Source organism: Scomber scombrus, chromosome 9, assembly GCF_963691925.1.
Source record: "Scomber scombrus chromosome 9, fScoSco1.1, whole genome shotgun sequence".
NCBI classification, from domain to species: domain Eukaryota; kingdom Metazoa; phylum Chordata; class Actinopteri; order Scombriformes; family Scombridae; genus Scomber; species Scomber scombrus.
In genome coordinates this window covers 1,684,403-1,703,374 of record NC_084978.1, presented here as the reverse complement: position 1 = coordinate 1,703,374, position 18,972 = coordinate 1,684,403, and the positions used below count along the sequence as shown (strand labels likewise).

The following is an 18,972-nucleotide window of genomic DNA, read 5'->3' as shown; positions in this document are numbered from 1 at the left end:
TACCACATAGAGAAGGCCTGAAGAACTTATTAATTAGCAGAGGATGGTTTCAATCCATCGACCTCTGGGTTATGGGCCCAGCACGCTTCCGCTGCGCCACTCTGCTTCCTGTTAATGGTGTTTGAGTTTTGAACTGTATTTCACTGATTTCACACCAATTTCTTGATTTTCAATGACTGGGAAATTGAGTGGACTTGCAAAACCCAGAAGCTTATCATTTCATTCTGTGATGGGAGTCAGAGAGAGGGATCGTTTACAACTTCCTGCTCTGATACCAACTGTAGGGTTAGTAACTCCAAGTAGCAGGAGCTTAATTTGGCAGTGGTGGGATTTGAACCCACGCCTCCTCAGAGACTGGAGCCTTAATCCAGCGCCTTAGACCGCTCGGCCACACTACCTCTCCTTGAGCCCATCAATGTCTGTAGCGACACCGAAAAGACACATTATTGAACGTCAAATATGAAGAGCAAGAACTTCCCAAACATTCAGCTTTGGCCACCACTGATGCAGGCTTTTGGGTGACTGGCGTATGTTGCTGGGCAACTCTTGGTAATAGTCTACCACATAGAGAAGGCCTGAAGAACTTATTAAGTAGCAGAGGATGGTTTCGATCCATCGACCTCTGGGTTATGGGCCCAGCACGCTTCCGCTGCGCCACTCTGCTTCCTCTTAGTAGTATTTGAGTTTTAACCTGTATTTCACTGATTTCACACCAATTTCTTGATATTCAATGACTGGGAAATTTAGGCAAAATTGAGTGGACTTGCAAAACCCAGAAGCTTATCATTTCATTCTGTGATGGGAGTCAGAGAGAGGGATTGTTTACAACTTCCTGCTCTGATAGCAACTGTAGGGTTAGTAACTCCAAGTAGCAGGAGCTTAATTTGGCAGTGGTGGGATTTGAACCCACGCCTCCTCAGAGACTGGAGCCTTAATCCAGCGCCTTAGACCACTCGGCCACACTACCTCCTCTTCAACCCATCGGTGTCTTTAGCGACACCGAAAAGACACAGTGCCGATATCCAAAATTATTGAACGTCAAATACTAATAGCCAGAAGAAGAGAAGAGATGTCCCGAACAACGCATTAATTAGCAGAGGATGGTTTCGATCCATCGACCTCTGGGTTATGGGCCCAGCACGCTTCCGCTGCGCCACTCTGCTTTCCTTTTGTGGTGGTTGAGTTTTAACCTGTATTTCTCCGATTTCACACCAATTTCTTGCTTTTCAATGACTGGGAAATTTAGGCAAAATTGAGCTGACTTGCAAATCCCAGAAGCTTATCATAACAACTTCCATACTGTAATGCTGACAGAGAGGGATCTTTTCCAACTTCCTGCTCTGTTTATGGCTAGAAACTCCAAGTACCAGGGACTAAACATGGCAGTGGTGGGATTTGAACCCACGCCTCCAGAGAGACTGGAGCCTAAATCCAGCGCCTTAGACCACTCGGCCACACTACCTCCTTTCCAACTCATCAATGTCTGTAGCGACACCGAAAAGACACATTATTGTACGTCAAATATGAAGAGCAAGAATTTCCCAGGTGTCTTCCCAAACATTCAGCTTTGGCCACCATTGATACTGGCTTTTGGGTCAGCGCAGGATGTCGCTGGGCAACTCTTGGTAACAGTCTACCACATAGAGAAGGCCTGAAGAACTTATTAATTAGCAGAGGATGGTTTCGATCCATCGACCTCTGGGTTATGGGCCCAGCACGCTTCCGCTGCGCCACTCTGCTTCCTGTTAATGGTGTTTGAGTTTTGAACTGTATTTCACTGATTTCACACCAATTTCTTGATTTTCAATGACTGGGAAATTGAGTGGACTTGCAAAACCCAGAAGCTTATCATTTCATTCTGTGATGGGAGTCAGAGAGAGGGATCGTTTACAACTTCCTGCTCTGATACCAACTGTAGGGTTAGTAACTCCAAGTAGCAGGAGCTTAATTTGGCAGTGGTGGGATTTGAACCCACGCCTCCTCAGAGACTGGAGCCTTAATCCAGCGCCTTAGACCGCTCGGCCACACTACCTCTCCTTGAGCCCATCAATGTCTGTAGTGACACCGAAAAGACACATTATTGAACGTCAAATATGAAGAGCAAGAACTTCCCAAACATTCAGCTTTGGCCACCACTGATGCAGGCTTTTGGGTCACTGGCGTATGTTGCTGGGCAACTCTTGGTAATAGTCTACCACATAGAGAAGGCCTGAAGAACTTATTAAGTAGCAGAGGATGGTTTCGATCCATCGACCTCTGGGTTATGGGCCCAGCACGCTTCCGCTGCGCCACTCTGCTTCCTGTTAATGGTGTTTGAGTTTTGACCTGTATTTCACTGATTTCACACCAATTTCTTGATTTTCAATGACTGGGAAATTTAGGCAAAATTGAGTGGACTTGCAAAATCCAGAAGCTTATCATTTCATTCTGTAATGGCAGATACCCAGTGTAGGGCTAGAAACTCCAAGTAGCAGGAGCTAAGATTTGGCAGTGGTGGGATTTGAACCCACGCCTCCTGAGAGACTGGAGCCTTAATCCAGCGCCTTAGACCGCTCGGCCACACTACCTCTTCTTGAGCCCATCAATGTCTGTAGCGACACCGAAAAGACACATTATTGAACGTCAAATATGAAGAGCAAGAACTTCCCAAACATTCAGCTTTGGCCACCACTGATGCAGGCTTTTGGGTCACTGGCGTATGTTGCTGGGCAACTCTTGGTAATAGTCTACCACATAGAGAACGCCTGAAGAACTTATTAAGTAGCAGAGGATGGTTTCGATCCATCGACCTCTGGGTTATGGGCCCAGCACGCTTCCGCTGCGCCACTCTGCTTCCTCTTAGTAGTATTTGAGTTTTAACCTGTATTTCACTGATTTCACACCAATTTCTTGATTTTCAATGACTGGGAAATTTAGGCAAAATTGAGTGGACTTGCAAAACCCAGAAGCTTATCATTTCATTCTGTGATGGGAGTCAGAGAGAGGGATTGTTTACAACTTCCTGCTCTGATACCAACTGTAGGGTTAGTAACTCCAAGTAGCAGGAGGTTAATTTGGCAGTGGTGGGATTTGAACCCACGCCTCCTCAGAGACTGGAGCCTTAATCCAGCGCCTTAGACCACTCGGCCAGACTACCTCCTCTTCAACCCATCGGTGTCTGTAGCGACACCGAAAAGACACAGTGCCGATATCCAAAATTATTGAACGTCAAATATTAATAGCCAGAAGAAAAGAAGAGATGTCCCGAACAACGCATTAATTAGCAGAGGATGGTTTCGATCCATCGACCTCTGGGTTATGGGCCCAGCACGCTTCCGCTGCGCCACTCTGCTTTCCTTTTGTGGTGATTGAGTTTTAACCTGTATTTCTCCGATTTCACACCAATTTCTTGTTTTTCAATGACTGGGAAATTTAGGCAAAATTGAGCTGACTTGCAAATCCCAGAAGCTTATCATAACAACTTCCATACTGTAATGCTGACAGAAAGGGATCTTTTCCAACTTCCTGCTTTGTTTATGGCTAGAAACTCCAAGTACCAGGGACTAAACATGGCAGTGGTGGGATTTGAACCCACGCCTCCAGAGAGACTGGAGCCTAAATCCAGCGCCTTAGACCACTCGGCCACACTACCTCCTTTCGAACCCATCAATGTCTGTAGCGACACCGAAAAGACACATTATTGTACGTCAAATATGAAGAGCAAGAATTTCCCAGGTGTCTTCCCAAACATTCAGCTTTGGCCACCATTGATACTGGCTTTTGGGTCAGCACAGGATGTCGCTGGGCAACTCTTGGTAACAGTCTACCACATAGAGAAGGCCTGAAGAACTTATTATTTAGCAGAGGATGGTTTCGATCCATCGACCTCTGGGTTATGGGCCCAGCACGCTTCCGCTGCGCCACTCTGCTTCCTGTTAATGGTGTTTGAGTTTTGAACTGTATTTCACTGATTTCACACCAATTTCTTGATTTTCAATGACTGGGAAATTGAGTGGACTTGCAAAACCCAGAAGCTTATCATTTCATTCTGTGATGGGAGTCAGAGAGAGGGATCGTTTACAACTTCCTGCTCTGATACCAACTGTAGGGTTAGTAACTCCAAGTAGCAGGAGCTTAATTTGGCAGTGGTGGGATTTGAACCCACGCCTCCTCAGAGACTGGAGCCTTAATCCAGCGCCTTAGACCGCTCGGCCACACTACCTCTCCTTGAGCCCATCAATGTCTGTAGCGACACCGAAAAGACACATTATTGAACGTCAAATATGAAGAGCAAGAACTTCCCAAACATTCAGCTTTGGCCACCACTGATGCAGGCTTTTGGGTCACTGGCGTATGTTGCTGGGCAACTCTTGGTAATAGTCTACCACATAGAGAAGGCCTGAAGAACTTATTAAGTAGCAGAGGATGGTTTCGATCCATCGACCTCTGGGTTATGGGCCCAGCACGCTTCCGCTGCGCCACTCTGCTTCCTGTTAATGGTGTTTGAGTTTTGACCTGTATTTCACTGATTTCACACCAATTTCTTGATTTTCAATGACTGGGAAATTTAGGCAAAATTGAGTGGACTTGCAAAATCCAGAAGCTTATCATTTCATTCTGTAATGGCAGATACCCAGTGTAGGGCTAGAAACTCCAAGTAGCAGGAGCTAAGATTTGGCAGTGGTGGGATTTGAACCCACGCCTCCTGAGAGACTGGAGCCTTAATCCAGCGCCTTAGACCGCTCGGCCACACTACCTCTTCTTGAGCCCATCAATGTCTGTAGCGACACCGAAAAGACACATTATTGAACGTCAAATATGAAGAGCAAGAACTTCCCAAACATTCAGCTTTGGCCACCACTGATGCAGGCTTTTGGGTCACTGGCGTATGTTGCTGGGCAACTCTTGGTAATAGTCTACCACATAGAGAACGCCTGAAGAACTTATTAAGTAGCAGAGGATGGTTTCGATCCATCGACCTCTGGGTTATGGGCCCAGCACGCTTCCGCTGCGCCACTCTGCTTCCTCTTAGTAGTATTTGAGTTTTAACCTGTATTTCACTGATTTCACACCAATTTCTTGATTTTCAATGACTGGGAAATTTAGGCAAAATTGAGTGGACTTGCAAAACCCAGAAGCTTATCATTTCATTCTGTGATGGGAGTCAGAGAGAGGGATTGTTTACAACTTCCTGCTCTGATACCAACTGTAGGGTTAGTAACTCCAAGTAGCAGGAGCTTAATTTGGCAGTGGTGGGATTTGAACACACGCCTCCTCAGAGACTGGAGCCTTAATCCAGCGCCTTAGACCACTCGGCCAGACTACCTCCTCTTCAACCCATCGGTGTCTGTAGCGACACCGAAAAGACACAGTGCCGATATCCAAAATTATTGAACGTCAAATATTAATAGCCAGAAGAAAAGAAGAGATGTCCCGAACAACGCATTAATTAGCAGAGGATGGTTTCGATCCATCGACCTCTGGGTTATGGGCCCAGCACGCTTCCGCTGCGCCACTCTGCTTTCCTTTTGTGGTGATTGAGTTTTAACCTGTATTTCTCCGATTTCACACCAATTTCTTGTTTTTCAATGACTGGGAAATTTAGGCAAAATTGAGCTGACTTGCAAATCCCAGAAGCTTATCATAACAACTTCCATACTGTAATGCTGACAGAAAGGGATCTTTTCCAACTTCCTGCTTTGTTTATGGCTAGAAACTCCAAGTACCAGGGACTAAACATGGCAGTGGTGGGATTTGAACCCACGCCTCCAGAGAGACTGGAGCCTAAATCCAGCGCCTTAGACCACTCGGCCACACTACCTCCTTTCGAACCCATCAATGTCTGTAGCGACACCGAAAAGACACATTATTGTACGTCAAATATGAAGAGCAAGAATTTCCCAGGTGTCTTCCCAAACATTCAGCTTTGGCCACCATTGATACTGGCTTTTGGGTCAGCACAGGATGTCGCTGGGCAACTCTTGGTAACAGTCTACCACATAGAGAAGGCCTGAAGAACTTATTATTTAGCAGAGGATGGTTTCGATCCATCGACCTCTGGGTTATGGGCCCAGCACGCTTCCGCTGCGCCACTCTGCTTCCTGTTAATGGTGTTTGAGTTTTGAACTGTATTTCACTGATTTCACACCAATTTCTTGATTTTCAATGACTGGGAAATTGAGTGGACTTGCAAAACCCAGAAGCTTATCATTTCATTCTGTGATGGGAGTCAGAGAGAGGGATCGTTTACAACTTCCTGCTCTGATACCAACTGTAGGGTTAGTAACTCCAAGTAGCAGGAGCTTAATTTGGCAGTGGTGGGATTTGAACCCACGCCTCCTCAGAGACTGGAGCCTTAATCCAGCGCCTTAGACCGCTCGGCCACACTACCTCTCCTTGAGCCCATCAATGTCTGTAGCGACACCGAAAAGACACATTATTGAACGTCAAATATGAAGAGCAAGAACTTCCCAAACATTCAGCTTTGGCCACCACTGATGCAGGCTTTTGGGTCACTGGCGTATGTTGCTGGGCAACTCTTGGTAATAGTCTACCACATAGAGAAGGCCTGAAGAACTTATTAAGTAGCAGAGGATGGTTTCGATCCATCGACCTCTGGGTTATGGGCCCAGCACGCTTCCGCTGCGCCACTCTGCTTCCTGTTAATGGTGTTTGAGTTTTGAACTGTATTTCACTGATTTCACACCAATTTCTTGATTTTCAATGACTGGGAAATTGAGTGGACTTGCAAAACCCAGAAGCTTATCATTTCATTCTGTGATGGGAGTCAGAGAGAGGGATCGTTTACAACTTCCTGCTCTGATACCAACTGTAGGGTTAGTAACTCCAAGTAGCAGGAGCTTAATTTGGCAGTGGTGGGATTTGAACCCACGCCTCCTCAGAGACTGGAGCCTTAATCCAGCGCCTTAGACCGCTCGGCCACACTACCTCTCCTTGAGCCCATCAATGTCTGTAGCGACACCGAAAAGACACATTATTGAACGTCAAATATGAAGAGCAAGAACTTCCCAAACATTCAGCTTTGGCCACCACTGATGCAGGCTTTTGGGTCACTGGCGTATGTTGCTGGGCAACTCTTGGTAACAGTCTACCACATAGAGAAGGCCTGAAGAACTTATTAAGTAGCAGAGGATGGTTTCGATCCATCGACCTCTGGGTTATGGGCCCAGCACGCTTCCGCTGCGCCACTCTGCTTCCTGTTAATGGTGTTTGAGTTTTGACCTGTATTTCACTGATTTCACACCAATTTCTTGATTTTCAATGACTGGGAAATTTAGGCAAAATTGAGTGGACTTGCAAAACCCAGAAGCTTATCATTTCATTCTGTGATGGGAGTCAGAGAGAGGGATTGTTTACAACTTCCTGCTCTGATACCAACTGTAGGGTTAGTAACTCCAAGTAGCAGGAGCTTAATTTGGCAGTGGTGGGATTTGAACACACGCCTCCTCAGAGACTGGAGCCTTAATCCAGCGCCTTAGACCACTCGGCCAGACTACCTCCTCTTCAACCCATCGGTGTCTGTAGCGACACCGAAAAGACACAGTGCCGATATCCAAAATTATTGAACGTCAAATATTAATAGCCAGAAGAAAAGAAGAGATGTCCCGAACAACGCATTAATTAGCAGAGGATGGTTTCGATCCATCGACCTCTGGGTTATGGGCCCAGCACGCTTCCGCTGCGCCACTCTGCTTTCCTTTTGTGGTGATTGAGTTTTAACCTGTATTTCTCCGATTTCACACCAATTTCTTGTTTTTCAATGACTGGGAAATTTAGGCAAAATTGAGCTGACTTGCAAATCCCAGAAGCTTATCATAACAACTTCCATACTGTAATGCTGACAGAAAGGGATCTTTTCCAACTTCCTGCTTTGTTTATGGCTAGAAACTCCAAGTACCAGGGACTAAACATGGCAGTGGTGGGATTTGAACCCACGCCTCCAGAGAGACTGGAGCCTAAATCCAGCGCCTTAGACCACTCGGCCACACTACCTCCTTTCGAACCCATCAATGTCTGTAGCGACACCGAAAAGACACATTATTGTACGTCAAATATGAAGAGCAAGAATTTCCCAGGTGTCTTCCCAAACATTCAGCTTTGGCCACCATTGATACTGGCTTTTGGGTCAGCACAGGATGTCGCTGGGCAACTCTTGGTAACAGTCTACCACATAGAGAAGGCCTGAAGAACTTATTATTTAGCAGAGGATGGTTTCGATCCATCGACCTCTGGGTTATGGGCCCAGCACGCTTCCGCTGCGCCACTCTGCTTCCTGTTAGTGGTGTTTGAGTTTTGACCTGTATTTCACTGATTTCACACCAATTTCTTGATTTTCAATGACTGGGAAATTGAGTGGACTTGCAAAACCCAGAAGCTTATCATTTCATTCTGTAATGGCAGATACCCAGTGTAGGGCTAGAAACTCCAAGTAGCAGGAGCTAAGATTTGGCAGTGGTGGGATTTGAACCCACGCCTCCTGAGAGACTGGAGCCTTAATCCAGCGCCTTAGACCGCTCGGCCACACTACCTCTTCTTGAGCCCATCAATGTCTGTAGCGACACCGAAAAGACACATTATTGAACGTCAAATATGAAGAGCAAGAACTTCCCAAACATTCAGCTTTGGCCACCACTGATGCAGGCTTTTGGGTCACTGGCATATGTTGCTGGGCAACTCTTGGTAATAGTCTACCACATAGAGAAGGCCTGAAGAACTTATTAAGTAGCAGAGGATGGTTTCGATCCATCGACCTCTGGGTTATGGGCCCAGCACGCTTCCGCTGCGCCACTCTGCTTCCTGTTAATGGTGTTTGAGTTATGACCTGTATTTCACTGATTTCACACCAATTTCTTGATTTTCAATGACTGGGAAATTTAGGCAAAATTGAGTGGACTTGCAAAACCCAGAAGTTTATCATTTCATTCTGTGATGGGAGTCAGAGAGAGGGATTGTTTACAACTTCCTGCTCTGATACCAACTGTAGGGTTAGTAACTCCAAGTAGCAGGAGCTTAATTTGGCAGTGGTGGGATTTGAACCCACGCCTCCTCAGAGACTGGAGCCTTAATCCAGCGCCTTAGACCACTCGGCCACACTACCTCCTCTTCAACCCATCGGTGTCTGTAGCGACACCGAAAAGACACAGTGCCGATATCCAAAATTATTGAACGTCAAATATTAATAGCCAGAAGAAGAGAAGAGATGTCCCGAACAACGCATTAATTAGCAGAGGATGGTTTCGATCCATCGACATCTGGGTTATGGGCCCAGCACGCTTCTGCTGCGCCACTCTGCTTTCCTTTTGTGGTGGTTGAGTTTTAACCTGTATTTCTCCGATTTCACACCAATTTCTTGTTTTTCAATGACTGGGAAATTTAGGCAAAATTGAGCTGACTTGCAAATCCCAGAAGCTTATCATAACAACTTCCATACTGTAATGCTGACAGAGAGGGATCTTTTCCAACTTCCTGCTCTGTTTATGGCTAGAAACTCCAAGTACCAGGGACTAAACATGGCAGTGGTGGGATTTGAACCCACGCCTCCAGAGAGACTGGAGCCTAAATCCAGCGCCTTAGACCACTCGGCCACACTACCTCCTTTTGAACCCATCAATGTCTGTAGCGACACCGAAAAGACACATTATTGTACGTCAAATATGAAGAGCAAGAATTTCCCAGGTGTCTTCCCAAACATTCAGCTTTGGCCACCATTGATACTGGCTTTTGGGTCAGCGCAGGATGTCGCTGGGCAACTCTTGGTAACAGTCTACCACATAGAGAAGGCCTGAAGAACTTATTAATTAGCAGAGGATGGTTTCGATCCATCGACCTCTGGGTTATGGGCCCAGCACGCTTCCGCTGCGCCACTCTGCTTCCTGTTAGTGGTGTTTGAGTTTTGACCTGTATTTCACTGATTTCACACCAATTTCTTGATTTTCAATGACTGGGAAATTGAGTGGACTTGCAAAACCCAGAAGCTTATCATTTCATTCTGTAATGGCAGATACCCAGTGTAGGGCTAGAAACTCCAAGTAGCAGGAGCTAAGATTTGAACCCACGCCTCCTGAGAGACTGGAGCCTTAATCCAGCGCCTTAGACCGCTCGGCCACACTACCTCTTCTTGAGCCCATCAATGTCTGTAGCGACACCGAAAAGACACATTATTGAACGTCAAATATGAAGAGCAAGAACTTCCCAAACATTCAGCTTTGGCCACCACTGATGCAGGCTTTTGGGTCACTGGCGTATGTTGCTGGGCAACTCTTGGTAATAGTCTACCACATAGAGAAGGCCTGAAGAACTTATTAAGTAGCAGAGGATGGTTTCGATCCATCGACCTCTGGGTTATGGGCCCAGCACGCTTCCGCTGCGCCACTCTGCTTCCTGTTAATGGTGTTTGAGTTTTGACCTGTATTTCACTGATTTCACACCAATTTCTTGATTTTCAATGACTGGGAAATTTAGGCAAAATTGAGTGGACTTGCAAAATCCAGAAGCTTATCATTTCATTCTGTAATGGCAGATACCCAGTGTAGGGCTAGAAACTCCAAGTAGCAGGAGCTAAGATTTGGCAGTGGTGGGATTTGAACCTACGCCTCCTGAGAGACTGGAGCCTTAATCCAGCGCCTTAGACCGCTCGGCCACACTACCTCTTCTTGAGCCCATCAATGTCTGTAGCGACACCGAAAAGACACATTATTGAACGTCAAATATGAAGAGCAAGAACTTCCCAAACATTCAGCTTTGGCCACCACTGATGCAGGCTTTTGGGTCACTGGCGTATGTTGCTGGGCAACTCTTGGTAATAGTCTACCACATAGAGAATGCCTGAAGAACTTATTAAGTAGCAGAGGATGGTTTCGATCCATCGACCTCTGGGTTATGGGCCCAGCACGCTTCCGCTGCGCCACTCTGCTTCCTCTTAGTAGTATTTGAGTTTTAACCTGTATTTCACTGATTTCACACCAATTTCTTGATATTCAATGACTGGGAAATTTAGGCAAAATTGAGTGGACTTGCAAAACCCAGAAGCTTATCATTTCATTCTGTGATGGGAGTCAGAGAGAGGGATTGTTTACAACTTCCTGCTCTGATACCAACTGCAGGGTTAGTAACTCCAAGTAGCAGGAGCTTAATTTGGCAGTGGCGGGATTTGAACCCACGCCTCCTCAGAGACTGGAGCCTTAATCCAGCGCCTTAGACCACTCGGCCACACTACCTCCTCTTCAACCCATCGGTGTCTGTAGCGACACCGAAAAGACACAGTGCCGATATCCAAAATTATTGAACGTCAAATATTAATAACCAGAAGAAGAGAAGAGATGTCACGAACAACGCATTAATTAGCAGAGGATGGTTTCGATCCATCGACCTCTGGGTTATGGGCCCAGCACGCTTCCGCTGCGCCACTCTGCTTTCCTTTTGTGGTGGTTGAGTTTTAACCTGTATTTCTCCGATTTCACACCAATTTCTTGTTTTTCAATGACTGGGAAATTTAGGCAAAATTGAGCTGACTTGCAAATCCCAGAAGCTTATCATAACAACTTCCATACTGTAATGCTGACAGAGAGGGGTCTTTTCCAACTTCCTGCTCTGTTTATGGCTAGAAACTCCAAGTACCAGGGACTAAACATGGCAGTGGTGGGATTTGAACCCACGCCTCCAGAGAGACTGGAGCCTAAATCCAGCGCCTTAGACCACTCGGCCACACTACCTCCTTTCCAACCCATCAATGTCTGTAGCGACACCGAAAAGACACATTATTGTACGTCAAATATGAAGAGCAAGAATTTCCCAGGTGTCTTCCCAAACATTCAGCTTTGGCCACCATTGATACTGGCTTTTGGGTCAGCGCAGGATGTCGCTGGGCAACTCTTGGTAACAGTCTACCACATAGAGAAGGCCTGAAGAACTTATTAATTAGCAGAGGATGGTTTCGATCCATCGACCTCTGGGTTATGGGCCCAGCACGCTTCCGCTGCGCCACTCTGCTTCCTGTTAGTGGTGTTTGAGTTTTGACCTGTATTTCACTGATTTCACACCAATTTCTTGATTTTCAATGACTGGGAAATTGAGTGGACTTGCAAAACCCAGAAGCTTATCATTTCATTCTGTAATGGCAGATACCCAGTGTAGGGCTAGAAACTCCAAGTAGCAGGAGCTAAGATTTGAACCCACGCCTCCTGAGAGACTGGAGCCTTAATCCAGCGCCTTAGACCGCTCGGCCACACTACCTCTTCTTGAGCCCATCAATGTCTGTAGCGACACCGAAAAGACACATTATTGAACGTCAAATATGAAGAGCAAGAACTTCCCAAACATTCAGCTTTGGCCACCACTGATGCAGGCTTTTGGGTCACTGGCGTATGTTGCTGGGCAACTCTTGGTAATAGTCTACCACATAGAGAAGGCCTGAAGAACTTATTAAGTAGCAGAGGATGGTTTCGATCCATCGACCTCTGGGTTATGGGCCCAGCACGCTTCCGCTGCGTCACTCTGCTTCCTCTTAGTAGTATTTGAGTTTTAACCTGTATTTCACTGATTTCACACCAATTTCTTGATATTCAATGACTGGGAAATTTAGGCAAAATTGAGTGGACTTGCAAAACCCAGAAGCTTATCATTTCATTCTGTGATGGGAGTCAGAGAGAGGGATTGTTTACAACTTCCTGCTCTGATACCAACTGTAGGGTTAGTAACTCCAAGTAGCAGGAGCTTAATTTGGCAGTGGTGGGATTTGAACCCACGCCTCCTCAGAGACTGGAGCCTTAATCCAGCGCCTTAGACCACTCGGCCACACTACCTCCTCTTCAACCCATCGGTGTCTTTAGCGACACCGAAAAGACACAGTGCCGATATCCAAAATTATTGAACGTCAAATACTAATAGCCAGAAGAAGAGAAGAGATGTCCCGAACAACGCATTAATTAGCAGAGGATGGTTTCGATCCATCGACCTCTGGGTTATGGGCCCAGCACGCTTCCGCTGCGCCACTCTGCTTTCCTTTTGTGGTGGTTGAGTTTTAACCTGTATTTCTCCGATTTCACACCAATTTCTTGTTTTTCAATGACTGGGAAATTTAGGCAAAATTGAGCTGACTTGCAAATCCCAGAAGCTTATCATAACAACTTCCATACTGTAATGCTGACAGAGAGGGATCTTTTCCAACTTCCTGCTCTGTTTATGGCTAGAAACTCCAAGTACCAGGGACTAAACATGGCAGTGGTGGGATTTGAACCCACGCCTCCAGAGAGACTGGAGCCTAAATCCAGCGCCTTAGACCACTCGGCCACACTACCTCCTTTCCAACCCATCAATGTCTGTAGCGACACCGAAAAGACACATTATTGTACGTCAAATATGAAGAGCAAGAATTTCCCAGGTGTCTTCCCAAACATTCAGCTTTGGCCACCATTGATACTGGCTTTTGGGTCAGCGCAGGATGTCGCTGGGCAACTCTTGGTAACAGTCTACCACATAGAGAAGGCCTGAAGAACTTATTAATTAGCAGAGGATGGTTTCGATCCATCGACCTCTGGGTTATGGGCCCAGCACGCTTCCGCTGCGCCACTCTGCTTCCTGTTAATGGTGTTTGAGTTTTGAACTGTATTTCACTGATTTCACACCAATTTCTTGATTTTCAATGACTGGGAAATTGAGTGGACTTGCAAAACCCAGAAGCTTATCATTTCATTCTGTAATGGCAGATACCCAGTGTAGGGCTAGTAACTCCAAGTAGCAGGAGCTAAGATTTGAACCCACGCCTCCTGAGAGACTGGAGCCTTAATCCAGCGCCTTAGACCGCTCGGCCACACTACCTCTCCTTGAGCCCATCAATGTCTGTAGCGACACCGAAAAGACACATTATTGAACGTCAAATATGAAGAGCAAGAACTTCCCAAACATTCAGCTTTGGCCACCACTGATGCAGGCTTTTGGGTCACTGGCGTATGTTGCTGGGCAACTCTTGGTAATAGTCTACCACATAGAGAAGGCCTGAAGAACTTATTAAGTAGCAGAGGATGGTTTCGATCCATCGACCTCTGGGTTATGGGCCCAGCACGCTTCCGCTGCGCCACTCTGCTTCCTGTTAATGGTGTTTGAGTTTTGACCTGTATTTCACTGATTTCACACCAATTTCTTGATTTTCAATGACTGGGAAATTTAGGCAAAATTGAGTGGACTTGCAAAATCCAGAAGCTTATCATTTCATTCTGTAATGGCAGATACCCAGTGTAGGGCTAGAAACTCCAAGTAGCAGGAGCTAAGATTTGGCAGTGGTGGGATTTGAACCCACGCCTCCTGAGAGACTGGAGCCTTAATCCAGCGCCTTAGACCGCTCGGCCACACTACCTCTTCTTGAGCCCATCAATGTCTGTAGCGACACCGAAAAGACACATTATTGAACGTCAAATATGAAGAGCAAGAACTTCCCAAACATTCAGCTTTGGCCACCACTGATGCAGGCTTTTGGGTCACTGGCGTATGTTGCTGGGCAACTCTTGGTAATAGTCTACCACATAGAGAACGCCTGAAGAACTTATTAAGTAGCAGAGGATGGTTTCGATCCATCGACCTCTGGGTTATGGGCCCAGCACGCTTCCGCTGCGCCACTCTGCTTCCTCTTAGTAGTATTTGAGTTTTAACCTGTATTTCACTGATTTCACACCAATTTCTTGATTTTCAATGACTGGGAAATTTAGGCAAAATTGAGTGGACTTGCAAAACCCAGAAGCTTATCATTTCATTCTGTAATGGCAGATACCCAGTGTAGGGCTAGTAACTCCAAGTAGCAGGAGCTAAGATTTGAACCCACGCCTCCTGAGAGACTGGAGCCTTAATCCAGCGCCTTAGACCGCTCGGCCACACTACCTCTCCTTGAGCCCATCAATGTCTGTAGCGACACCGAAAAGACACATTATTGAACGTCAAATATGAAGAGCAAGAACTTCCCAAACATTCAGCTTTGGCCACCACTGATGCAGGCTTTTGGGTCACTGGCGTATGTTGCTGGGCAACTCTTGGTAATAGTCTACCACATAGAGAAGGCCTGAAGAACTTATTAAGTAGCAGAGGATGGTTTCGATCCATCGACCTCTGGGTTATGGGCCCAGCACGCTTCCGCTGCGCCACTCTGCTTCCTGTTAATGGTGTTTGAGTTTTGACCTGTATTTCACTGATTTCACACCAATTTCTTGATTTTCAATGACTGGGAAATTTAGGCAAAATTGAGTGGACTTGCAAAATCCAGAAGCTTATCATTTCATTCTGTAATGGCAGATACCCAGTGTAGGGCTAGAAACTCCAAGTAGCAGGAGCTAAGATTTGGCAGTGGTGGGATTTGAACCCACGCCTCCTGAGAGACTGGAGCCTTAATCCAGCGCCTTAGACCGCTCGGCCACACTACCTCTTCTTGAGCCCATCAATGTCTGTAGCGACACCGAAAAGACACATTGTTGAACGTCAAATATGAAGAGCAAGAACTTCCCAAACATTCAGCTTTGGCCACCACTGATGCAGGCTTTTGGGTCACTGGCGTATGTTGCTGGGCAACTCTTGGTAATAGTCTACCACATAGAGAACGCCTGAAGAACTTATTAAGTAGCAGAGGATGGTTTCGATCCATCGACCTCTGGGTTATGGGCCCAGCACGCTTCCGCTGCGCCACTCTGCTTCCTCTTAGTAGTATTTGAGTTTTAACCTGTATTTCACTGATTTCACACCAATTTCTTGATTTTCAATGACTGGGAAATTTAGGCAAAATTGAGTGGACTTGCAAAACCCAGAAGCTTATCATTTCATTCTGTGATGGGAGTCAGAGAGAGGGATTGTTTACAACTTCCTGCTCTGATACCAACTGTAGGGTTAGTAACTCCAAGTAGCAGGAGCTTAATTTGGCAGTGGTGGGATTTGAACCCACGCCTCCTCAGAGACTGGAGCCTTAATCCAGCGCCTTAGACCACTCGGCCAGACTACCTCCTCTTCAACCCATCGGTGTCTGTAGCGACACCGAAAAGACACAGTGCCGATATCCAAAATTATTGAACGTCAAATATTAATAGCCAGAAGAAGAGAAGAGATGTCCCGAACAACGCATTAATTAGCAGAGGATGGTTTCGATCCATCGACCTCTGGGTTATGGGCCCAGCACGATTCCGCTGCGCCACTCTGCTTTCCTTTTGTGGTGATTGAGTTTTAACCTGTATTTCTCCGATTTCACACCAATTTCTTGTTTTTCAATGACTGGGAAATTTAGGCAAAATTGAGCTGACTTGCAAATCCCAGAAGCTTATCATAACAACTTCCATACTGTAATGCTGACAGAAAGGGATCTTTTCCAACTTCCTGCTTTGTTTATGGCTAGAAACTCCAAGTACCAGGGACTAAACATGGCAGTGGTGGGATTTGAACCCACGCCTCCAGAGAGACTGGAGCCTAAATCCAGCGCCTTAGACCACTCGGCCACACTACCTCCTTTCCAACCCATCAATGTCTGTAGCGACACCGAAAAGACACATTATTGTACGTCAAATATGAAGAGCAAGAATTTCCCAGGTGTCTTCCCAAACATTCAGCTTTGGCCACCATTGATACTGGCTTTTGGGTCAGCACAGGATGTCGCTGGGCAACTCTTGGTAACAGTCTACCACATAGAGAAGGCCTGAAGAACTTATTATTTAGCAGAGGATGGTTTCGATCCATCGACCTCTGGGTTATGGGCCCAGCACGCTTCCGCTGCGCCACTCTGCTTCCTGTTAGTGGTGTTTGAGTTTTGACCTGTATTTCACTGATTTCACACCAATTTCTTGATTTTCAATGACTGGGAAATTGAGTGGACTTGCAAAACCCAGAAGCTTATCATTTCATTCTGTAATGGCAGATACCCAGTGTAGGGCTAGAAACTCCAAGTAGCAGGAGCTAAGATTTGGCAGTGGTGGGATTTGAACCCACGCCTCCTGAGAGACTGGAGCCTTAATCCAGCGCCTTAGACCGCTCGGCCACACTACCTCTTCTTGAGCCCATCAATGTCTGTAGCGACACCGAAAAGACACATTATTGAACGTCAAATATGAAGAGCAAGAACTTCCCAAACATTCAGCTTTGGCCACCACTGATGCAGGCTTTTGGGTCACATGCATATGTTGCTGGGCAACTCTTGGTAATAGTCTACCACATAGAGAAGGCCTGAAGAACTTATTAAGTAGCAGAGGATGGTTTCGATCCATCGACCTCTGGGTTATGGGCCCAGCACGCTTCCGCTGCGCCACTCTGCTTCCTGTTAATGGTGTTTGAGTTATGACCTGTATTTCACTGATTTCACACCAATTTCTTGATTTTCAATGACTGGGAAATATAGGCAAAATTGAGTGGACTTGCAAAACCCAGAAGTTTATCATTTCATTCTGTGATGGGAGTCAGAGAGAGGGATTGTTTACAACTTCCTGCTCTGATACCAACTGTAGGGTTAGTAACTCCAAGTAGCAGGAGCTTAATTTGGCAGTGGTGGGATTTGAACCCACGCCTCCTCAGAGACTGGAGCCTTAATCCAGCGCCTTAGACCACTCGGCCACACTACCTCCTCTTCAACCCATCGGTGTCTGTAGCGACACCGAAAAGACACAGTGCCGATATCCAAAATTATTGAACGTCAAATATTAATAGCCAGAAGAAGAGAAGAGATGTCCCGAACAACGCATTAATTAGCAGAGGATGGTTTCGATCCATCGACATCTGGGTTATGGGCCCAGCACGCTTCTGCTGCGCCACTCTGCTTTCCTTTTGTGGTGGTTGAGTTTTAACCTGTATTTCTCCGATTTCACACCAATTTCTTGTTTTTCAATGACTGGGAAATTTAGGCAAAATTGAGCTGACTTGCAAATCCCAGAAGCTTATCATAACAACTTCCATACAGTAATGCTGACAGAGAGGGATCTTTTCCAACTTCCTGCTCTGTTTATGGCTAGAAACTCCAAGTACCAGGGACTAAACATGGCAGTGGTGGGATTTGAACCCACGCCTCCAGAGAGACTGGAGCCTAAATCCAGCGCCTTAGACCACTCGGCCACACTACCTCCTTTCGAACCCATCAATGTCTGTAGCGACACCGAAAAGACACATTATTGTACGTCAAATATGAAGAGCAAGAATTTCCCAGGTGTCTTCCCAAACATTCAGCTTTGGCCACCATTGATACTGGCTTTTGGGTCAGCGCAGGATGTTGCTGGGCAACTCTTGGTAACAGTCTACCACATAGAGAAGGCCTGAAGAACTTATTAATTAGCAGAGGATGGTTTCGATCCATTGACCTCTGGGTTATGGGCCCAGCACGCTTCCGCTGCGCCACTCTGCTTCCTGTTAGTGGTGTTTGAGTTTTGACCTGTATTTCACTGATTTCACACCAATTTCTTGATTTTCAATGACTGGGAAATTGAGTGGACTTGCAAAACCCAGAAGCTTATCATTTCATTCTGTAATGGCAGATACCCAGTGTAGGGCTAGAAACTCCAAGTAGCAGGAGCTAAGATTTGAACCCACGCCTCCTGAGAGACTGGAGCCTTAATCCAGCGCCTTAGACCGCTCGGCCACACTACCTCTTCTTGAGCCCATCAATGTCTGTAGCGACACCGAAAAGACACATTATTGAACGTCAAATATGAAGAGCAAGAACTTCCCAAACATTCAGCTTTGGCCACCACTGATGCAGGCTTTTGGGTCACTGGCGTATGTTGCTGGGCAACTCTTGGTAATAGTCTACCACATAGAGAAGGCCTGAAGAACTTATTAAGTAGCAGAGGATGGTTTCGATCCATCGACCTCTGGGTTATGGGCCCAGCACGCTTCCGCTGCGCCACTCTGCTTCCTCTTAGTAGTATTTGAGTTTTAACCTGTATTTCACTGATTTCACACCAATTTCTTGATATTCAATGACTGGGAAATTTAGGCAAAATTGAGTGGACTTGCAAAACCCAGAAGCTT

The 18,972-nt window shown here is 46.2% G+C and overlaps 15 non-coding genes across 15 annotated transcripts; all 15 read right to left on the bottom strand.

Moving 5' to 3' along the window:
* Positions 1 to 1,380: 1,380 nt before the first annotated feature.
* trnal-uag (transfer RNA leucine (anticodon UAG)) lies at positions 1,381 to 1,462 on the bottom strand. The gene has a single exon. It is a non-coding gene; the product is annotated as a tRNA-Leu (tRNA).
* A 1,023-nt stretch (positions 1,463 to 2,485) lies between these two features.
* On the bottom strand, positions 2,486 to 2,567 carry trnal-aag (transfer RNA leucine (anticodon AAG)). Its single transcript has one exon. It is a non-coding gene; the product is annotated as a tRNA-Leu (tRNA).
* A 982-nt stretch (positions 2,568 to 3,549) lies between these two features.
* trnal-uag (transfer RNA leucine (anticodon UAG)) lies at positions 3,550 to 3,631 on the bottom strand. Its single transcript has one exon. It is a non-coding gene; the product is annotated as a tRNA-Leu (tRNA).
* Positions 3,632 to 4,654: 1,023 nt separating this feature from the next.
* On the bottom strand, positions 4,655 to 4,736 carry trnal-aag (transfer RNA leucine (anticodon AAG)). Its single transcript has one exon. It is a non-coding gene; the product is annotated as a tRNA-Leu (tRNA).
* A 982-nt stretch (positions 4,737 to 5,718) lies between these two features.
* trnal-uag (transfer RNA leucine (anticodon UAG)) lies at positions 5,719 to 5,800 on the bottom strand. Its single transcript has one exon. It is a non-coding gene; the product is annotated as a tRNA-Leu (tRNA).
* Positions 5,801 to 7,910: 2,110 nt separating this feature from the next.
* Positions 7,911 to 7,992, bottom strand: trnal-uag (transfer RNA leucine (anticodon UAG)). The gene has a single exon. It is a non-coding gene; the product is annotated as a tRNA-Leu (tRNA).
* A 454-nt stretch (positions 7,993 to 8,446) lies between these two features.
* On the bottom strand, positions 8,447 to 8,528 carry trnal-aag (transfer RNA leucine (anticodon AAG)). Its single transcript has one exon. It is a non-coding gene; the product is annotated as a tRNA-Leu (tRNA).
* A 982-nt stretch (positions 8,529 to 9,510) lies between these two features.
* trnal-uag (transfer RNA leucine (anticodon UAG)) lies at positions 9,511 to 9,592 on the bottom strand. Its single transcript has one exon. It is a non-coding gene; the product is annotated as a tRNA-Leu (tRNA).
* A 2,037-nt stretch (positions 9,593 to 11,629) lies between these two features.
* trnal-uag (transfer RNA leucine (anticodon UAG)) lies at positions 11,630 to 11,711 on the bottom strand. Its single transcript has one exon. It is a non-coding gene; the product is annotated as a tRNA-Leu (tRNA).
* A 1,502-nt stretch (positions 11,712 to 13,213) lies between these two features.
* trnal-uag (transfer RNA leucine (anticodon UAG)) lies at positions 13,214 to 13,295 on the bottom strand. The gene has a single exon. It is a non-coding gene; the product is annotated as a tRNA-Leu (tRNA).
* Positions 13,296 to 14,268: 973 nt separating this feature from the next.
* On the bottom strand, positions 14,269 to 14,350 carry trnal-aag (transfer RNA leucine (anticodon AAG)). Its single transcript has one exon. It is a non-coding gene; the product is annotated as a tRNA-Leu (tRNA).
* A 972-nt stretch (positions 14,351 to 15,322) lies between these two features.
* Positions 15,323 to 15,404, bottom strand: trnal-aag (transfer RNA leucine (anticodon AAG)). Its single transcript has one exon. It is a non-coding gene; the product is annotated as a tRNA-Leu (tRNA).
* Positions 15,405 to 16,386: 982 nt separating this feature from the next.
* Positions 16,387 to 16,468, bottom strand: trnal-uag (transfer RNA leucine (anticodon UAG)). The gene has a single exon. It is a non-coding gene; the product is annotated as a tRNA-Leu (tRNA).
* A 454-nt stretch (positions 16,469 to 16,922) lies between these two features.
* trnal-aag (transfer RNA leucine (anticodon AAG)) lies at positions 16,923 to 17,004 on the bottom strand. The gene has a single exon. It is a non-coding gene; the product is annotated as a tRNA-Leu (tRNA).
* Positions 17,005 to 17,986: 982 nt separating this feature from the next.
* trnal-uag (transfer RNA leucine (anticodon UAG)) lies at positions 17,987 to 18,068 on the bottom strand. The gene has a single exon. It is a non-coding gene; the product is annotated as a tRNA-Leu (tRNA).
* Positions 18,069 to 18,972: the final 904 nt, after the last annotated feature.